Here is a 22474-nt window from a genome sequence, read left to right as displayed (position 1 = left end):
TCCCAAATGGTATATAACTAACAAACATTAACTTTTCTCTAAGCAATCAGAATCAGTGAAAGAAACCCAGTAGGCTTGTTTTTTTGTATTGTTTCAAAACAAGTATGAAAGGGGGTGGGGCATGCAAATAAAAAAAATATGTATATATATTTAGAAAAAAAGCACGACTATCAGGGTCAAGTGTTTTCCCTGAAAGTTACATTTAAAAAAAACCCCACAAACAGCTTAAATCTGTATTTTTCAAATCCTGTTTCTATTGCCACAGCCGACGTCGTCTCCTGCATGGCCCCTGTGATCAGGCAGTGCGCCGGCCCTCTAAACTTCTGTGCAACTCGGGTCCTCCTCGCATCGCCCAGCCCGTGCTGGGATGTCTCGGAGACCCCGCGCCGACTGCTGCTCAAACACATCACGGTGAGTTTGTTACAATGTAGCGATTTCTCTTTAAATCTCTTAACTCTACCTGCACCCGGACCGCAGCGGGGCGAGGGAGCTGGGGGGCAGGATGGGCGCTGGCTAGCCCGCGGTTGCCTTCCTGCCCCTTTCAGGCCGCTCGACACCCCCCTCAACCCCCCTTCCCTTCTCTCCACTTCCATGTACTGCGTCTGCAGGTCACGTCTACAGAATACAATGTAGCTTTATAAAAATGATACATAGCGTTTTCTGGGAGAGAGAGAAAGAGAGAAAAAGGTAGAGAGACGAACCCCCAATGATTCAGGAACAGGGGGGGACTCCAGCCCCGGGAGGGGATATCAAATAATAAAGGGGGAAGGGGGTGGAGAGAAACAGCATTCCACTATTGCTGGCGTTTTGATTTCCCGGTTGTAAGCTATCGTTTCTCTGGCTCCGTGTGGTTTTTTTTTTCCTGTCGTTTTCTCTCCAGCGTAAAAGCTGGAATAGTTTTAGGATGTCGTTATTCAGTGAGTAGCTGCAGGGTGTGCGATAAGGTCGTTTAAGTGCATCGAATACCCTGATTTGGGTTCTCGGTGGTTAGTCTTCCTTATTTGTATGACTAATTTGACACATTATTTCAAATACAAGCACTGGAAGTGCCCTTTCTCAGGTGTTGCACACAATCTTATCATTTTAAGGATTGGGGTTAGCGTATTATTTGGATTATAATACGTTAAATGTGTTTTCTGAAAAGCTGGACTAACATTTATCATAAATGGAGTGTGAATTTTTTTTTTTACGGTTTAGAAATAAACATGTATTGCAACTTTGTTTTTTGTTTGAGTTGAGAGACTAGTGCTGTACTCTGGTATCCCCTGCTGTTTGAACACTGAGATCCCCTTCCCAGAGAGAGTTGTTTCAATCTTGCCTTCCTTCTCTTCTAGTATTGACTCTCTGACAGACATAACAGTTCTACCTTCAAGCACCTTATGAACTCCAGTACTAAGACCACCCATAAAACACACAGTGTATGAAATCCAGTTCTAAGACCACCCTTAAAACACGTAAACAGCCAGTCACCTGTGTGCTGCCCTTTTGTACCACCAGCTTAGTCTAATACTATACACCAATGTATCCACCAGGAGTTTTAGTCTTGAGCTACAGTTCAGTAGTGAGTCCCCAGACTTCAGCTGCTTACGCCAAAGGCATGAATGAAGCACCATCTATTCTCCCAACACTGTGCGCTAACCACAGATAGGTTAAACTTAAGATACTATCACACACTTTTACACAAACATCTTCTTCAGCCCTGATCAGCTCCAGTCTTGAGTCTCAGTAAAGCAGGGATAGTCAGTTATGGGTAACTAATGCCTACAAAGTGTTTTGTTTTGTTTTGGTAATTCTGTTTTAGGTCAGTTTAGTAAATGTTTGGTTTTGCATAAGGGATTCTATCAGTTTGGAATCTGCTGGTTCAAAATAACACAAGTTCCCTGTAGTTTTCCATTATGCGGGGTTGTTTCTGATTTGGATAAAATCTCACCTAGTTGTGTGCTGAGTAGGTCTATTGAGAAGAATTGTTTCTGTTGCATCTCTGGAGCATTTCTAACTGTATGAAAAACACAGGTATGCAGAGTGTTGTGGTTTTTTTTTTTGGGGGGGGGGGGGGGAGAGTTAGTGTGAGAGATGCCCATCACTAAACGAAAAATAATTAAGGGGAAAGCAGAGGGTTGGCTTAGACACTCGTTCGGGAGCAAGTTCCATGAAGCAAAACAAACAAAAAGTTTCCATATGTCTATAATATTTATTGTTAAAGCAATTTGCTTGAATTGTAATAATGTAACCAGGATAGGTTTATGAGTAAAGCACAATGATGGGACACCTGAAATTTCTGGCTCCTGGTCCCACCTTCCCCACACCCTCTGTGTTCCCTGAGAAAAGTCACTTCTCTATGGCTGAGACTTCCACTGTAAGACGTTTGGGACGAAGACTCTGTAATCATTTTATTTATCATGTGCTGCTTTATGTACATTAGAAATGCTCAATAAACAATATTATTTACAAACTTTGAGAGAGGGGTACACTTTAGTTTCTTACCTCCTTCGGCTGTTGTCTAACCAATAACACGGTGCAGTGACAGGCTGAGACCTGTAGCACGTCGGTACACATTGTACAGGTGGTGTTGGGTCACCTGCTCAGCCAGGAGAATGGGGATCAAATTAGTTGTAGCACCCAGCATAAGGCTGAAATGGAAGACTGACCAGGGCAGTGGATGGAGTTTGCCATGTGAATCCATAGTTTTTAACCCTGAAAAAAATTCTGTTTGTGTTTGGCTCTCATGATTTATATAATGGGTATGAGGAAACTTGACTGGTCATTTTGACTAAGAATTCCTGTATGACAGCTGTCAGTAGTGGCATGTAAGTCTCATTCCTATACAGACTTTGGCGACTTTTTCCCCCCCCCAAATATCCCACCTGAAGATTAGTTCTTGCTTGCTTGCTTTCTTAATTAATTATAGAATGTGAAAAGCAGTAGGGTTTAATTAGGTTGAATGATTTTTAAACTTGGGAGGCTTGATCCTAGGTCATCTTCCTGGGGCTCAGCAGTAAACTTCCTTGTGTGTGCATTTGTGTACAATAGTTTATTCCAGTGATTCCCAAACCTGGCCTGGGGAGCCCCAGCCAATCAAGTTTTCAGGATATCCACAGTTAATATTTTCAGATCAATTGCATGCACTTCCTCTTTGACATGCAGATCGCTCACATATATTCATTGTGGATATCCTGAAAACCTGCCTGGCTGGGGTGCCCCAGGACAGGTTTGCGAATGGCCTAGGTACTACAGTTACTAAACAAGGCATTCACGCCAGAGATGAAACCTGGATAATAATCTTTGTTTTATTATCCGTAATTATCAATATTAGTTATTATTTGGCTCGTTGCCGCTGTGCATCCTCAAGGGCAGAATTTAGCTCAGCTGTACTTATCGATTTATGATGTTAGATTCTTCCAGTGAGCTTGTGCTGTTTGCGCCTTTCTTACTGGCGAAGGGGTTGTCTTGCTGCATTATGAACCATAATTCATGATCAACTAGTGGTGGCCTCTTGCATCTGGCATGGGAATCCTCCAGGGCTGGCAGCTTTGAAATATACAGGCAGGTTTATAAATCACTGCTGCTAATGTTTTGACTCGTAGCACCACATTTATTTCAGCGGCGTCTCTGGAACAGATGTGAGTCATTCTTGCCACGGACATTGGCATTTTCATTCATAAATTGGCATCCAGGTTGTTCAGCTAACGGATACTTAAACAGAAGTGCACACAAATGTATGATCGGAGCACTGATGGTTTACCCACATGATAGCTGTTATGAAGCCCACAGTTTAGATCAGTGTTTCCCAAGTCCAGTCCTGGAGTACCCCTTGCCAGTCAGGTTTTTCAAGATACCCACAATGAATATGCATGAACTTGATTTGCATATACTACCTCTAAAAATCTGACTGGCAAGGGGTACTCCAGGACTGGACTTAGGAAACACTGGTTTAGATCAGGGGTTCTCAGTCTAATCCTTAGGATATACCAATCCAGTTTGGTTTTCAAACTATCCAAAGTGAACGCGCATGAGAAAAATTTGCATGCATTGCTTCCGTTTTATGCAAATCTATCTCATGCATATTTGTTATGGGTATCCTGAAAATGTGACTGGCTGGATGTGTCCGAAGGGCTAGGTTGAGAACCACTGACTGATAACCCCCAGCTGAAAGGATCAGTTCCCTGGATGCAGGTACTATCTTTGTCGTTCATAGGGCATTCAGGCTTACTCTTGTGTTAGTAGAACAACACTGAGGCCTGGTCTGCCATTCGGAGTGCTCTGGGAGAGATTTCATATTCCTGCGTGTTATCACCACCCCCCTCCCATGTCATTGTGTTTACCACTCCGGCCTTGACCCTGGTTCATTCTGTTTTGCAGTCTATTGGCTTGAGCTCCCTGTTCTTATGCCCTGTGTCGTTCCCACATTGTAAATGTTTGCATGATGGTATTTAAATCTGTGGTGCTGTATTAAAGTACATGTTCAAGTTTGGCTGAAGTGAACCTTTACCAGTTAAAGAGTGCCATTAGAATTCAGTGAAGTCTTCTCACAAGCAATAGAATTTTAAAAAGGAGAAAAAAGTGGCATAGCTAAAAACTTCTGGCATAAATTGAAAGATGGAAACTACGTATTTGCTCTAAAAAATTATTATTGCTTGTGCAGTTAATGAGTCACTTATGTGTATCAAATTAGGCCTCACAAGCCTAGGGTACCAACTCTGTGGATACACCTATAAAGGCTATCATCATAGGCCAACCACCACCTCCGAAAAACCTGCAGAGAGCAAAAACTCAGTATATATAGAGAAAAAAGCAATCTGCAGTAAAAAAAACGGAGGAAATACTCGTGACAAATTCTTAATTCAAGTGCTCAAGCAATATCTATAGTGTGCTAGTAAGCAACTTAATTGTGCTAGCGGAAGAGTAATTATATATGGTCAGAACAATTCTAACAGGAACAATTGTATTATAAAGAGAGATAATTTGATGTATACAAAAAATTCACCACAAAAAAAGAAGTACTTAGCTTTATCCAGAGAAAAGAGCAAAGCTCCTCGCTATTCATAGGTCACTCCAAGAAGGTGAATCATCCAAAAAGGGGAACCGGTTGAATCCAAAAATTCAATAATTTCTCCCGACATCAAAACAAAAACTTTTTCTCATTGTCCCATATAGTATAGTCATAACCAATCTCAGAAGTTTTGAGGGCAAAGCGTACATGGGGATTAAAAGACATAGCTATGTGATGATACCTGTTAATGTAGTGAGGGGAGTATGGAGTTTGAACTTCAGTGGTTTGCTTATTTCTTTCCTCGTTCCAGCACCCTTTGCTGTATGGCCTGTTTCTCTTTTGCATTTCGAGCCTCTGATTGTGGATGGGAGAATGCCAGGGGAGCAGCTGAGTCATATCAGGCATTGAGGTAAACATCAATCGTTGAACAGGGACCAGTGTGAAAGGGAGGTGTAGAAACCAGTGATGCTTGGGGTTATGCCTCTGAAACTGCTCTTCTCTTTATCTGTACACCATGTGGTATACTTTCCAAAGAAATGGAGATGTTCTGATGTTGATGCACAGCAGCAAATTTATTATGGTTAGCTGTAGTTCACTACACTTTTCAAATTCTGGGATCTGAGGGTAAGATTTGTTTTTCGTTTGGACCAATCATTATTGTTTTGGGCTTCTAGCTCTGCTTGAATGAGGACTGGGATCCCTGATGCCATGAGCCTTCATAAGTGTGTGTGTGTGTGTATTTTTCCGCAGTTTTATTGTAGTTCTTGATTTTCCAACCTCCTCCCCAAACAAATGTAGTGTACTCTGTGTAGGGACAGCTCATAAGACCTAAATCTGGCCACTAGGTGTCACCCTTGAAGAACAATCATAGCTCCCTCTCCTCTCTGGGCCTAGGAGCACTGTCTCCACAGCATCCGCATCCCTAGCTGTCTCAAGGGGTAGAACACTTGAACCAGGGACATTCTGCAGCCAGCCATTATATCTCTGGGAGAGAAATTGCATGTTATTAAAATATTGCATTCTACACATTCTAGGAATGAGGCTTACTATTAGTTCTGTTTATGCTCACCACACAACAATGCACAGAAGAGGTGGTCCCTGCTCAGTGGAGCTTATAGTCTGCTGTGCTGAATGGATGACGTTTGAGTAATATGATTTGTCTACAGGAATTATGTTCCTGTCTGTCAATATTGTACTTACCAAGACCTGAACTGCCTTCTTCCTGTATCTAGCAACTATCCATACTATATCCTTTATCCTTATCTGTTCATATACTAAGACATTGATTTGGTCTTTTCTAGTATAATGCTGTAGTTGGGTTTTCATGCCAGATGACTCTGCCAGTATTGCATGGATTCTGTTATATGTCTTTATTAACATAGTTATTATTATTATTTTTTTAATATTTATAACATTATCTACACACCTGCAAATATTTGGCTGAGAACAATGACTTCCGTTCTTTCAGATGGATTGCTTATTACCAGTGCAGCTTCGGGATTTGAACATGGAACAATTATATTGCATTATTGCCACACAGATGCATTCTCTCAAATTGTGGGAGACCCAGCTGGACAGCAGAAGTAGACAGCACTATGCACTGACAGCTTGCTGTAACAATGGCCCTGAGTTTCCCTCTTCTTCCAAGCAACTGTCCAGGGGAGGGGGGAAAATAAAAAGGAAAACATCAGATCAGAACTGTGTGTAACCCTCCAGTTCCTGAATCATCTTAGGCCAGTTACATATATCCTAATAGAACGGCATGCTCCCTTCCCCCAGGCCTGTTTCCAAAGAAGCCCCTCCTGCTTGTTGAGCAAGGAATGCAGGTCTGAGAGATGATTTGCAGGCAAGCAGATATGTGTTTGCGCTTCTGAAGCACAGGGAGCAAGAGGTGAAATGGGGTAGGGAGACAAGGACCTGGAGAGCAGTTTTTGATCTAAAGATGAGGCATTTTTGAGCCCACCACAGAGTGAGATGACCAGAGCTGTTCTAACAACCCTTCAGTACCTAAAATAACCTACTCTTTCTCGAAAGAAACTGGCAACATAACAGCAAGAAACACAGCAAAAGGAGTTAAGCTTAATGGGCGTTCTATTAAATTTATCATTTTGGACCTCAAAAAGATTCCATTTGTCTAAATTTAAACACACGCAGCTAGTTTTGGAAGTCCACAACAAGGCATCAGTATTTTGCCATATTTTAGCATTAATGGAAAGAGCAAGTTCTGAAAGCAGTTACTGTTACCCTTTTCATTTCTTGGCACATGTATTTTGGATGTAAATTCTGTTTGGCAGGAGTAGCCATTAAGAGGATAAGAGAAATCCCAGTACAAAAAAATATTTAGTGCAGTTGTTTAGAACAGCGTTTCACAATTATTGTGCCGTGGCACTGTGGTGTGCCTTTGGACCCGATCAGCTTTGCCACAAAAAAAAAAAGTCAACCACTGCCTGGTGCTCTGTTCTCAGCATCTCATAGCAACAAGGAACACCAGCAGTGGCTGTTAAACATGAGAGAGCTCCTTTCTGAGCAGATGTCTAGATACATAGGCCTCTCTCTTTCCTAGATACAGCATGAGCTTTGGACTTACCATGCAATATATAGGGCCTAGATAATGTTGCACACAGCATCTTCTCTTCCCATCACTACGTTGCCCCTTTCAAGTCCTTCGCTAGCTTTTCTTATGGCCATACGAGTTCTCTCCCATGTGCTCTCTGCTTTTTTGGCTGCTACCGCCACCATAACCAACACACACAACAGAAAAACAGATGCTAGGTCTTAGGAAAACGACAAAAAAATAAGATAAAGAATATTATAATGGCTCTGTATCACTCGATGGTGCGACCTCTCCTTGAGTATTGTATTCTGGTCACCATATCTCAAAAAAAGATGTAACTGAATTAGAAAAGGTTCAAAAAGGGTGACCAAAAAGATTAAGGGGATGGAACTCCTCTCATATGAGGAAAGACTTGAGAGGTTAGAACTCTTCAGCTTGGAAAAGAGAAAGCTGAGGGGGGACATGATAGAGTTCTACAAAATGCTAAGTAGAGTGGAATAGGCACATGTGAATTGATTTTTTCCCCCAGAGACTAAGGGATACTCCACGAAGTTACACGGTAATGCTTTTAAAATGAATAGGAGGATTTTTATTTTTAACTCAATAGTAAGCTCTGGAACTCGTTGCCAGAGAATGTGGGAACAGCAGTTAGCGTATCTGGCTTTAAAAAAGGTTTATGGACTATTCCACCAGGAACTTGTGTAATCTGTTATTAAGATAAACATGGGGAAAGCCATTTCTTATCCCTGGGATTAGTAGCATTGAATTTTGCCACTCTTTGGGATCCTGCCAGGTACTTGTGACCTGGCTTGACCACTGTTGGAAGGAGGATACTGGGCTAGATGGACTATCGGTCTGACCCAATATTGCTATTCTTATGTGTGTCTTGGGTTTGAAAAGCTGGGAAATGCTGACTTATAGGGACATTATATTGGCAGAATTTGATAGCTGGTCCTAAGTTGTATGTAATAACAACATAAAGCAGAAGTATATTTCGGTTAATTTTCATATTTAGGTTACCCTAAGACTTTTTTTTGAGGAGTCTCCTGAACCCGTTAGGAACCATTGATTTAAATGTTAGTAGTGTAACTGTACAGCGTCCAATGCATTTTGCAGAAGGTTTTGTTTGTATACGTTCATATATATGCACGCATGCATGCATTTTCTATCATTTGCTATGTTTCTGTAGTTTTGATGGTTGAAATGCTGCTTGAAGGTGCATGGCGTTTCCCCCCCCCCCCCCCCCCCCTATACACTCTTAGTGAGCACAGCATATTTTCAACTTAAGATTAACTGATCAAATGGGACCAAGGCTAAAAACAATCTCAGGTGATAGATTTCAGAGCATTCTAAATTTCAGCGCCTGGCACCCAACAGAAGAGAGCCTGTCAGGATCCAGGGAGGGGAGAGTTCTGGGACCTGGGTGATGGAGAAATGCAGTGGCTTGGGCTGTGAAGATCTGCAGTGGCTGCTGAGGGCTGCACCTAGGACAAGGAGAGAGGGGGCCTGGATAGGAGTGGTTGCAGAACATTTTCAAGGATGGGTGAGGACAGCAAAAATAAGATGTATTAAGAAAAAAATCAGAGAACCTGAGAATCATTAGATATATTATGGGGACATCAAATGCATGATTTTATTTATTGTGATTTTATTTACTGCCTTTTTGAAAGAATTCACTCAGGGTGGTGTACAGTAAAAATAAATCAAACAAGCAATAGACAATTACAGCAGTAAAAATATTCAAATAATACAAAGTATGGCATAATATACTACTTACAATGTCAACATAATACGTAATAGAACATTTTAATAGACAGTGTAGGGTATAAACAAAGATGGAATATATAGATAGATAAGAGGAGTTAGAAAATAAGGTGCCTAATTTAAAGAAAGTTGCACATGAGGTCAGAGAGAGAATTGTGTTCTCAACTAGGGTAGGATTGGGTAAACATGTTCTTCTGCAGTATGTGTGGCCTGTGTCACTACTTGTGTGTAAGACCAAGAAATTAGTTACTTTTTCCATTAAAGGCCTGGTTGAAGAGCCAAGCTTTCACCCACTTCCTAAAGTACAGATAGTCTTGTGTTAATCGGAGCCTTTCAGGCAGTGCATTCCAGAGTGTGGGAGCTATTCCGGAGAAGGCTCACTTGCGGGTATCACATCGTGTAATGTCCTTTGGCGAGGGTGTGGTTAGGAATACCCTTTGGGAGTACCATGGAGGGGCATAATCGAACGGGGATGACCATCTCTAAGGGCGCCCATCTCTAAGGACATCCCGGCGAAGGTACGGGGAAACCCGTATTATTGAAACAAGATGGGCGTCCATCTTTTGTTTTGATAATATGGTCGGAGACGCCCAAATCCCAACATTTAGGTCAACCTTAGAGATGGTTGTCCCCGGTTTTCGGAGATAATGGAAACCGAGGACGCCCATCTCAGAAACGACCAAATTCCAGCCATTTGGTCATGGGAGGAGCCAGCATTCGTAGTGCACTGATCCCCCTGACATGCCGGGGCACTGCAGTGGACTTCAGAAATTGCTCCCAGGTGCATAGCTCCCTTACCTTGTGTGCTGAGCCCCCCAAAACCCACTTCCCACAACTTTACAACACTGCCATAGCCCTAAGGGGTGAAGGGGGGCTAAATCAAGGACGTGCTATGGACGTAATCTACTTAGATTTCAGCAAAGCTTTTGACACGGTTCCTCACAGGAGGCTCTTGAATAAACTAGACGGGCTGAAGATAGGACCCGAAGTGGTGAACTGGATTAGGAACTGGTTGACGGGCAGAGGGTGGTGGTAAATGGAGTTCGCTCAGAGGAGAGAAAGGTGAGTAGTGGAGTGCCTCAGGGATTGGTGCTGGGGCCGATTCTATTCAATATATTTGTGAGTGATATTGCCGAAGGCTTACAAGGTAAAGTTTGCCTTTTTGCGGATGACACCAAGATTTGCAACAGAGTGGACACACAGGAGGGAGTGGAAAACATGAAAAAGGATCTGCAGAAACAAGAAGTATGGTCTAAGGTTTGGCAATTAAAATTCAATGCGAAGAAATGCAAAATGATGCACTTAGGGAATAGAAATCCACGGGAGACATATGTGTTAGATGGTGAGAGTCTGATATGTACGGGGAGAGGGATCTTGGGGTGGTAGTATCTGAGGACCTGAAGGCGACAAAACAGTGTGACAAGGCGGTGGCCGTAGCTAGAAGATTGCTAGGCCAGCAGAAGAAAAGAGGTTTTAATACCCCTGTATAAGACGTTGGTGAGGCCCCACCTGGAGTGTTCAGTTTTGGAGGCCGTATCTTGCGAAGGATGTTAAAAAAAATGGAAGCGGTGCAAAGAAAAGCTACGAGAATGGTATGGAATTTGCGTTGCAAGACGTATGAGGAGAGACTTGTTGACCTGAACATGTATACCCTGGAGGAAAGGAGAAACGGGTGATATGATACAGATGTTCAAATATTTGAAAGGTATTAATCCACAAACGAACCTTTTCCGGAGATGGAAAGGCGGAAGAACTAGAGGACATGAAATGAGATTGAAGGGGGCAGACTCAAGAAAAATGTCAGGAAGTATTTTTTCACGGAGAGGAGTGGTGGATGCTTGGAATGCTCCCCCACGGGAGGTGGTGGAGAGGAAAACGGTAACAGAATTCAAACATGCGTGGGATAAACATAAAGGAATCCTGCTCAGAAGGAAGGGATCCTCAGAAGCTTAGCCGGTGGTGGGAGGCAGGGCTGGTGGTTGGGAGGTGGGGATAGTGTTGGGCAGACTTATACGGTCTGTGCCAGAGCTGGTGGTGGGAGGCGGGGCTGGTGGTTGGGAGGCAGGGATAGTGCTCGGCAGACTTATATGGTCTGTGCCATGAAAAAGACAGGTACAAATCAAGGTAAGGTATACATAAAAAAATGGCACATGTGAGTTTATCTTGTTGGGCAGACTGGGTGGACCATGCAGGTCTTTTTCTGCCATCATCTACTATGTTACTATGTTACATGTGGGTACAGTGGGTTTTGAAGTGCTCCCATTTACCACAACAAGTGGTAGGGGGGGTATCGGCCTGGGTCCGCCTGCCTGAAGTGCACTGCACCCACTAAAACAGCTCCGTGGACCTGCATACTGCTGTCAGGGAGCTGGGTATGACATTTGAGACTGGCAAAAAAAAAATAATAATTTTTTTTTTGTTAGGGTGGGAGGGGGTTGGTGACCGCTGGGGGAGTAAGGGGAGGTGATCCCCGATTCCCTCCGGTGGTCGTCTGGTCAGTTTGGGCACCTTTTTGAGGCTCGGTCGTGAAAAAAAATGGACAAAGTCGGCCAAATGCTCGTCAGGGACGCCCTTCTTTTTTTCATTATCGGCTGAGGACGCCCATGTGTTAAGCATGCCCCAGTCCCGCCTTCACTACGCCTTTGACATGCCTCCTGTGAACTTTGGTTGTCCCCGCGACGGAAAGCAGTTGAGGACGCCAAAAATCGGCTTTCGATTATACCAATTTGGGCGACCCTGAGAGAAGGACGCCCATCTCCCGATTTGTGTCGGAAGATGGGCGCCCTTATCTTTCGAAAATAAGCCTGTTAGTGTCTTTGGAGGTATGTAGAAGGATCATCCTGTTCTTCAAGTACTCGGGGCCATTTCCTTTCAGGGCCTTGAAGATCAGACATAGAGTTTTAAATTAGCCCTGTGTTGTACTGGTAGCCAGTGATGTTTTTGCAAAAATGGTGTGATGTGGTCACATCGCTTGCAGCATTCTGAATCAATTGGATCCTTTTGTAGAGTGCATTACAGTAATCCAGTCTTGATGCTATCATGGCATGCACAACTAGGATAAGATTTACCTTCTTGATGTAAGGAGAAAGGCAGTGTAGTTGTCGCAAATAGTAGAAGCAGCTCTTGAAAGTTGCTTGTATTTGGGGAATCAGAGTAAATGTTGAATCTAACTGTATTCCAAGGTTCCTGACTTGTGCTTTGAGGGGGAGTTCATACTTCCCAATAGGAATTTTGATGTCTGGTATGTGTCCACTTGTGTTAGGGAGCCATCAGGCAAAGTTGTTGTGCTTAGCCCATTCTTGAATTGATGTTAGATGGGTAATCAGTTTATTCAGTGTTGTCGGTAAGTCAGGTTCAGTTGGTATGAGTACCTTTACATCATCCGTGTAGATGTAGAACTGAGTGTCCATTGACTGAATGAGCTTGGCTAGTGGCTTGAGGTAGATATTGAACAGAATGGGTGACAATATCAATCCTTGTGGTACCCCAAAGGTCACTGTCCATGGTGGCGATGAGGTGCTTCCATACATTATGGATTGTTCCCTGTCTGATAGATAGGATCTGAACCAGGCAAGTATTGTTCCATTGATATCTGCCAGTCCTGCTAGCATGATATCCTGATCCACAGTGTCAAAAGCTGCTGAGAGATCTAGCAGTACTAACACTGAGTCAAATCCCCTGTCTTGGTTTCTGTGAAGATCTAGTAGGGATATGAGGACCATTTCTGTTCTATAGCCAGGTCTCAATCCAGATTGACATGGATCTAGCCAGTTTCTCTCTTCTAGCTAATCATTAAGTTGAACACAGACTGTTCTATAAGTTTCCCAAGAAATGGGATGTTGGATACTGGCCAGTAACTTTCAAGTTTGTCATGTTCAAGGTTGTTTTTCTTTAGCAAAGGGTGAACCACTGCCTTTTTTTTTAATGCTGTTGGTAGTTGCCCATTAGAAAAAGAGGAGTTCACAATTTTAGTGGCATCTTCTATGAGGCCCATACTTGTCTGCTGCACTGTCTTTGATGGGCAGGGGTCGAGGGAGCAGGTAGTTGGTCAAAGGTCTCTTAGGATTTTGTCAAGGCTCTCCTCTGTTATTGGGTTAGAAGTGTCCTGTATGTCTGTTAGGAGGGGGTGAGTTTGTGTGTTTCTGGTTAACTGATTGAAGGCTAGGTAGGATTGCTAAAAGTGAGAAAAGCACCCGTGCAAAAGTCATGAACATGTGATGTGAAGTTCCTTAATAAAGAATTTGGCGGTGTAAGATAGATATGGGTGTGTAGATTGGAGCAGAAAAGGATAGGTATTGTGAGAATATGGAAAAGCCCAAACAATAATGGTGGTGGTGTTTATATAGGGCATGGAAGCTGATTCGAATTCTGTTTTGTATTGTATAATGAACTTGAATAAAAATGATAAAATAAAAAAAAAAAATCATAGAAAAAGGTACAAAAATAGTCATTAAAATCCCAAGGGGCAGAGGCAAATGACCCCCCCCCCCCCTTTTATTGCCTGGAAGAGTTACAGTGGCTGCTGACAGTAGAATAAATACTTGCTGGGCTGAAGTGTAAGAGTGTGTATGTTTGGTGGGGGGGGGAGGTGCCTGAAGGAAGAGAAAGAAAGAATAAAGGGTCCATAGAGACTTTAAAAATAAAGTCAAAAGTTAAAAAAAGAAAAATAAGCAAAAAGGAATACATGTTAAACATACAGCAATATAGATGCACATAAGGAAAAATAACAATTTTCCATAGTAACATAGTAGATGACGGCAGAAAAAGACCTGCACGGTCCATCCAGTCTGCCCAACAAGATAAACTCATATGTGCTACTTTCTTTGATTCCTCATAGTTGCAGAAAAGTTTTGGCTTTTGTCTAAATTTTCCCCAAAATTTCTTTCATCCCACTCGGAGAGTGATCTTCTCTGGGATCTTACTGCATAGGAGTCACAAGAAGAACTTCAAACAACAGCAGATCATTGTGACCTGGCAAAAGTCATGACATCTTCCAGACAGCTCTGGCTTGCCTAAACTTCCCTTGGCTTATCTGTGTTCATGGGAACCTAATCCATGCTAGAGGGCTCAAACAGGATGCAGCTTGTTTGGGGGGGGGGGGGGGGGGTACACTCCCCAGACAGACAGACAGACCGACAGACCTGAGAGCAGACCATAGAATAACCAGCAGAAGAGAAACAAACATGCCCAAAATTGTTTTGCATCTTATCTTTAACACTTAGGACATTTTTCTTTTCCAGTAGCCTGCTAAGAAAAAAACATATGCTTGGTATCGGAGATTAGCTTAGCTGGTACCTCTCCCCCACCTTCCCCAATAATATGAATGCCATCACCTTTCTCAGTAAGTGCAGTTGGTCTCTTCCCGCCGCCTTCACCCACTCGATAGCTAGACAGTTCAATAAAACAGAAGCTGCTTTTTCTTTAACTGAAGAGAGGAAAGAGGCATTCAGCACACACCACTTCTGTAGTCAGTATTGGTGCAATAGGCTGTTGCATCATCAAATCCGAGACTGCTGACTTCTCCCACTTGTTAGGGTACTTATACCAGGCTTAGAGGAATAGGCTGCGTTATAAAGATGGTAAAAGTAGAAAATATAGAAGAGCTTTTGATTTCAATATGCAGTTCAGTTTTTAAAAATAATCACAATTTACAGCCGTATTAAAAATATCAAACTAATTGTATACCATCTTGAGCAATCGTCTGTCTAAAAATCTTTTACATGAGTTCTGTATGTAGGTCTCGGGACTGGACTAGCTCAGGGGGGGGGGGGAGGGGGCTGCTGTGGAAGAACTGATGTGCATTGGCAGAGCTGTGTAAAAGTCTGTTTTTTTTTTTTTAGATATGCCATTACTACTGCAGCCCAGAAAGAGAAAATATACACAGTATGGATTTTTAAAAGATCATTTGCAGCACTCTATTTGAAATCAGGTTGCTGTTCTGTAGGTCATGTAGGTGCAATCTTTACAAAAGTCCATAAGATCCTGACCTCGTGGTCAGAGGTCACCAGAATCTCTGCCCAGTTAGCAGGAAACACCAGGAGCATTTCCTGACAGGAAAAGATAAATCTCTACACCAAGGAGATTCCCTTACTTCATGAGAAAATATGTGTTTATGTTTCAACATATTTTATTAGATTTGCAATACCAATATACTTTACAACATAGTGATATACAGTTACATCTCAATCAACCAATTATAGTATCAACTCTATGCTACAGCATTTATCATATTTCCCCCCCCCCCCCTCCCTCCCTCCCTCCCCACCCAACTCTTCTTGAACCCTGCTTGCAGATGCTAAAGTGATTGATTAGGAATTGGAGTGTTGTATAATTAAATGAAATCATCTATTATTGTCTCTTGCTTGTTACTGTTAAACATTCTAGCTCCAATCCTGTGGTCTTTAACTTTGCAGTATCCAAGTTTCACATCAACATTATATACTCAACATATTCACATGTATATTCATCCCTCCCCCCCTCCCTATTTGATCTATTATATGTATATTGATCCACTACTATTAGTACTATGAATATTACAAAGTGTTAAGAATTCGACTTCTCCCTCTCGGAGTCATCCCATCCAAGTACCCTCCCCAAGTTTTTAGAAGTTGTGTTTTCCGCTTGTGTGTTCCTTTCGCTGAAAGTATGTGTTTGTTGTGTTTATGGGACCTATGATCTCGCTTTTCACTGCAATTTTGTAACAAGGTTTTAAGCTTCTAAGTGATGTTGCAGCTTTCTGATTATTGGCACCGTTAGTGAATTTTCTTTTAATGGACTTGGTCTCTTTATTTTTCTGAGTTGTTTGCCAAAATGTTTGAGAACTATTTTTTTGTCATAGATTTGAAGTACTCAGTGTTTGACCATATGTCATATAAATCACGTCGGATGAAAATCTGTAAGCATGTTGGACTAACCATTTCTCATATTGGAGCCAGAAATAAAAGGTGGTGAAGCATGATTTGAGTGGATAATACCCTGTGCACCAAATCTAGAATTTGTAGACTGCCTCCGCTCACCCCCATATGGCTGTTGAGATCCATTTGCTGTGTTGCCATAAGCCAGAAATATGTGTCTGATATTAGGGTGCATAGTATAGCAAAAACAATGTAACATAGTAGATGACGGCAGAAAAAGACCTGCACGGTCCATCCAGTCTGCCCAACAAGATGAACTCATGTGTATACCTTACCTTGATTTGTACCTGTCTTTTACTGGGCACAGACCATATAAGTCTGCCCAGCACTATCCCCTCCTCCCAACCACCAGCCCCGCCTCCCACCACCGGCTCTGGCACAGACCGTATAAGTCTGCCCTGTACTATTCCCCGCCTCCCAACCACCAGCCCCGCCTCCCACCACCGGATCTGGCACAGACTGTATGAGTCTGCCCACCACTCTCTTCGCCTCCCAACCACCAACCCCTCTTCCCCCCACCAGCTCCGCCACCCAATTTTGGCTAAGCTTCTGTGGATACATTCCTTCTGCACAGGATTCCTTTATGTATATCCCACGCATGTTTGAATTCCGTTACCGTTTTCATCTCCACCACCTCCCGCGGGAGGGCATTCCAAGCATCCACCACTCTCTCTGTGAAAAAATACTTCCTGATATCTTTTTTGAGTCCGCCCCCCTTCAATCTCATTTCATGTCCTCTCGTTCTACCGCCTTCCCATCTCCGGAAAAGATGTGTTTGCGGATTAATACCTTTCAAATATTTGAACGTCTGTATCATATCACCCCTGTGCCTCCTTTCCTCCAGGGTATACATGTTCAGGTCCGCAAGTCTCTCCTCGTATGTCTTGGAACGCAAATCCCATACCATTCTCGTAGCTTTTCTTTGCACCGCTTCAATGGATGGGAACAGCTTGATGGTGCCTGAAAAAAATTTAGATTCTCTCCATTCCCCTTCCACCTCACCACCTAGGTGCAGGTAAACAACACGAAATGTAAGTGACTTAGTAGGAATGCGTGTAAGAAAACTACCTAGACTCTCTAGGTCATTGGTTCTCAAACCTGTCTTGTGTGCTCTCCAGCCAGTCAGGTTTTCAGGATATCCACAATGAATATTCATGAGAGAGGTTTACATGCACTGCGTGCAAAGTGCATGCAAATCTCTCGTGAATATTCATTGCATTATCTGTATGTGGGTTTATTGTATTCTAAGAATAAAGTCCAAAGTACAGCAAAAAGCACCAGGAACCTTCAGAAACGGGACACAGTTCTGTTTATTGTAAAAATTGAAATTCCAATGTAGACCCGACATGGGCCGTGTTTCAGCGCACAGCGCCTGCATCAGGGGTCAAATCTGCTCTAATAAGAGATGAGTGCTATATGCAGCAAACAAATTTTCATCCTAATCAGATAAGAAGATATCCCGTCCTCTGTAAAGTAGTAGTGACTCGATGCATTAAAGTCTTAAAATGCCTCTGTTCCTAAATAAACATAAAATTGTTGATTCCACTCAGAAATCCCGATTATCAAATCTTAAAACTACTTAGAATAACATATTTAAATTGTGAAATGGTGGTGCTCAGTTCATACCCATATTGCCCCGCTGCGTAATTATGGTAATGGATGAAAATCACTGCACCAATAGCGCATTATGAATATAATATGAAAAGGAAATGTGCACTTATTTCATTAGAGCGCTATTGGTAAATTCCTGCAGTATTGATCTTATCCCAGCTGCAATACCCCAAAGTGTCCAAACTTGTGGTAGACAATTCTTCTAATATCTTATATAGCACCCTCCTCTCACCTACCCACACCCATCCTGTTAGACTATCAATGAAATGCTTTGATGTCCCCATGCATACCTCCTACCCACCCCCACCCTGTCAGACTGTCAAAGTAATGCTTGGATGTTTCACTTATATGTACTATCTGCTACCACATTTGCTTATTTCCGATCTGAGGAAGAAGGGCGACCTTCGAAAGCTAATCAAGAAATGTATTAAGTTATATCCAATAAAAAAGGTATCATCTTATTTTCTTTTCCATATTTTCTTTTGTTTGATTTCTATTGATAACCTTTAAGAGTGGACTAACACGGCTACCACACCTCTCCAGTTATATAGCACAGTAAGCGATCAAAAACTCTGCACAAATACCCCAAAATAATCCAAAGTTCTCAGTCCAAATTCACATTTGGATACCAGTACGCGATGAAAAGCCCCGATTGTCAACCAATTCTTTGGTCTGCTTCTTGATAGATTCTGTCTTCTCATTCAAAATACTCCAAGACCCCGGGCCTTCAGCTGGTTTGGAATATTTTGAATGAGAAGACATAATCTTTTAATTTAAATGTTGTTCTAAGTAGTTTTAAGATTTGATAATTAGGATTTCTGAGTGAAATCAACAACTTTGCTTATTCTATGAATATTCATTGTGAATATCCTGAAAACCTGACTGGCTAAGGAGCTCACCAGGACAGGTTCGGGAACCACTGATTTAGGTGTTCTGATTTTCTACGGGAAGAACAAGTTCATTTCCAGAATAAAGTAAAACCAGGATTGGCTGAGGCAGCATTTAATATTTATTTATTTATTTATTTGTTGCTTTTGTAGCCCACATTTTCCCACCTATTTGCAGGCTCAATGTGGCTTACATAGTACCGTGATGGCGATCACCAATTCCGATAAGAGAAATACAGAGTGGCCAAGTGTTAATGTTGTATATTAAGTATTCAAGGAGAGAGAGTTAAGTTTTGTCCAGTTCTGGTAGGAGTTTTTATTGTGTTGCAGGGTCCAGGTGTTTAGGTTGGATCATTCTGGTATGCCTTTGTGAACAGGTTGGTTTTTAACGATTTCCGGAAGTTTGTTCGTGCATTGTTTTCATGATGTTCGAAAGTGCATTCCATATTTGCGTGGAGGAGTGGCCTAGTGGTTAGGGTGGTGGACTTTGGTTCTGAGGAACTGAGTTCGATTCCCACTTCAGGCACAGGCAGCTCCTTGTGACTCTGGGCAAGTCACTTAACCCTCCATTGCCCCACGTAAGCCGCATTGAGCCTGCCATGAGTGGGAAAGCGCGGGGTACAAATATAACAAAAAATAAAATATAAGAGAAGCTGGATGCATTTGTTGTTTTATATTTTAGTCCTTTACAGCTAGGGTAATGGAGATTTGGGTATGTGTACTGACCTTTTTGTGTTCCTGGTTGGTAGGTCTGTAAGGTCTGCCATGTAGACTGGGGCCTCGCTGTGAATAATTTTATGAACCAGGGTGCAGATTTTGAACGTAATTTGCTCTTTGATTGGGAGCCAATGTAGCTTTTTCTCGTAAGAGCTTGGCACTTTCGTATTTCGTTTTGCCAAATATGAGTCTGGTTGCGGTGTTTTGGGCAATTTGGAGTTTCTTCATGATTTGCTCTTTGCATCCAGCATAGATTGCATTGCCGTAGACTAGGTGACTTAGAACCATTGATTGTATCAGGCTGCGGAATATTTCCCTCGGGAAGAAAGGTTTTACTTGTTTAAGTTTCCACATTGAGTGAAACATTTTCTGGGACTATATAGTTACAGTATCATAACACTGCTACAGTGATTAGAGGACAGGCAATAGAGGCAGGCATCCAGTGGGTTCAATTCTCACTGCAGCTTCTTGTGACCCTGGGTAAGTCACTAAACCATCCTTTGCCCCAGGTACAAAACTTAGATTGTGAGCCCACTAGTGACGGGGAAAGTACAGTAATTTCTTGATTATCCAACCTAAACGAGACCGACCCATTGTCGGATAAATGAAAAATTTGATAATACGGAAAACGATGCAGAAACAAAGGCAGTAAAAGCAGGGTCCTGGCTCACAGCGATGCTGTTTTGCGTTAAAAGTAGGGTCCCAGGTTCATAAAACGGAAAGAGAAGCTGCATGATGTCACCAGGGTCTGTTGGATATGCCAAATGGTTGGATCAGCGAAGGTCAATAATCGAGACTGTACTGTACCTTTATATAATATAAGTAAACCATTTTGGTTTTACCACAGAAAGTCAGTATATCATCAAATCCATGACCCTTTGCCCTATAAGATGCTCTTGAAGACCAGGTACTTTGACATTAACAAGTACTTGGAACATTTTTTATTATGCAGTTTGGTCAAAAAAGATGTTTACATTGCTCCCTGTGTTACAAATTGGTGGTGATGCTGCTGGTCCCACGGGAGGCCCATGAAATGTAGGAGAACCAGGAGCCCCTGACAAGGTCAGGTTACTTTCTCTTTCCAGATCCAAACTCAGTTGGCCTGAAGCACTGCTATGACAAATGAAGCCACCGGCTGCTCGGTATGACATGACCACTGGAATACAGTCGCCAAAAGATTTTCTTCTGTATCTTGGCTTTTTTAAAATGTTTGGCACAATCTCCAGCATTCCATTGTTTAATCCTTTCAAACAGTAGGCTCTCAGTAACCCAGAACTATAAAACTGTGACAGCAAATAGACTGCCAGGCCCATCCAGTTTGCCCATTTTCCTCACCTACTGCAATCTGTAGGCCTCGCTTGATTTCCAGCGGCATGATTCCTTTACCAGGAGTGAGGTTTCAATGAAGGATTCCTCCAGGAACAGCCAGACAGCGTTAAGCTCCTTGAGTTATTGCTGTGTTGCACTCAGAGGAGGAAATCTGATCATTTCAGCTCATTTTCTCCTGGAGCACAAGAATATTTGAACTGTAGTGTTAAGATATGTCATTTGCTTTCTCTTTTTTTTTTAATGTCAAAACGGTACCCTAGGATTTGTTGGCATAAGTAGTTAACTTTTGGGGTGGTAAAACACAAGGCCGCTCGGACTTTCTCTTAAGAAGTCTTTTTTTTTTTTTTTTTAAAGTGTGCCTATATAATATATTAAAACCTGGTTTCAGTTTACACAGGATGAATGTTTCCCTCCATGCTTTTAGTTCCATTTTATTGTCCATCCTGACTGATGAAGACCCAACTGTGTTTCTTCCTTCAGAAAGAAGGAAACAAGGTTCCACTTCCAGAATGTCCCCAGCTGGTAAAGGGAAAAAAAAAAAATCTTTAAACCAAAATTTGAGTCTTAGCCACTGCTTGTCAAATTAGGATATATAATGAAAAGGCAGCACATTACAGGCAGGATTTTCTCAGGTAAGCTGTCTCTCTGGTATGTTGTAACACAAGTTTCTCATACCCTGAGGATGCATAACATGAAGGACTCTGAACAGATGTGTGATATATTTGCGTCTTTTCCACGATAACTTTATTTTCTCAGGTGACTATGTTATGTCAAATAGATCAATGTCAGTGTTAGTGCCAGAAAAGATAGATTTGGAGGTAGTGAAGAATTTTTACTTTTTTTGCTACCTGTACAGTTGCCATCCTACTCCCTCAAATCCTCCCTCATGGGGCAGGACGCGATTATACCCTGCATCTACAATTCTGCATATGTATTAGCTCAGTCTCCCCCTTAAAAAATTTCCCTAGGAACAGATGTACAGCACAACTAAGAGGTTTTCTCCTACAGCACACCATATAACAAAAACAAAATGTTCAAACTGTCATATCGCTTCAGTAACTGTAATAAAAAAAAAAAGAAAAGACTTTCTGAACCTGTATAGTAAACGTTCCATACTGCAATAGCGCTAGGTGCCAGGATTACGGGCACTAACTGCAAGGTAGTAATTTTTTTTTGGAGGGGGGCATGTCAAGGGTGGAGAATCAATCAGCTACTGAGCTGACGTCGCTGCTGAGTGCTCCCATGTTAATTTTTTTGTGCCATCTCTCACCACTCTCATCGTTGGCCTTATTCCATCCTCTACTAATTTCATTCTTGAAGGACTGCTGACATCGAAAGCTACCTTTTGCTGGCAGTCCGTGAACAGCGATGTGCATTGGTCTACGAGGGTAATTTTAGTAAAACGGGGGTTCTCCATCTCAGTTCTTGGGATGCACCTAACCAGTCAGGTTTTCAGGATATCCGGAATGAAAATACATGGATAAATTGGTATGTACTACCTGTGTTGTACGCTGATCTCTCTCGTGCATATTCATTGTTGGAATCCTGAAAGGTCGACTGTCTAGGATAGGGTTGGGAATCTTTGCTATAAAGGAAAGTAGGTGTTTATTGTCCTTTTATAGAATACTGTTGTAGCAGGGCACATATGTATGTATATTTTAGGTGTGACCACTTAAACCAGTGTTTCCCAAGCCTGATACTGGAAGAA

General features: G+C 42.2%; 1 protein-coding gene across 4 annotated transcripts in view; it reads left to right on the top strand.

Moving 5' to 3' along the window:
* The first annotated feature begins 362 nt into the window (after nt 1–362).
* Nucleotides 363–22474, top strand: part of BICRA (BRD4 interacting chromatin remodeling complex associated protein) — a 226838-nt gene continuing 204726 nt past the window's right edge. For 3 of the 4 annotated variants that reach the window (XM_030218086.1, XM_030218085.1, XM_030218083.1), the window contains exon 1: nt 363–411. The gene's annotated coding sequence lies outside the window, so the exon portion shown is untranslated. The remainder of the gene's footprint in view (nt 412–22474) is intronic. The other variant, XM_030218084.1, reaches the window with a different exon arrangement.

The sequence above is a fragment of the Microcaecilia unicolor genome, chromosome 11, assembly GCF_901765095.1.
Source record: "Microcaecilia unicolor chromosome 11, aMicUni1.1, whole genome shotgun sequence".
Classification (NCBI taxonomy): domain Eukaryota; kingdom Metazoa; phylum Chordata; class Amphibia; order Gymnophiona; family Siphonopidae; genus Microcaecilia; species Microcaecilia unicolor.
The sequence above is the reverse complement of the archived record's forward strand: the minus strand, read 5'-3'. Positions and strand labels throughout refer to the sequence as shown.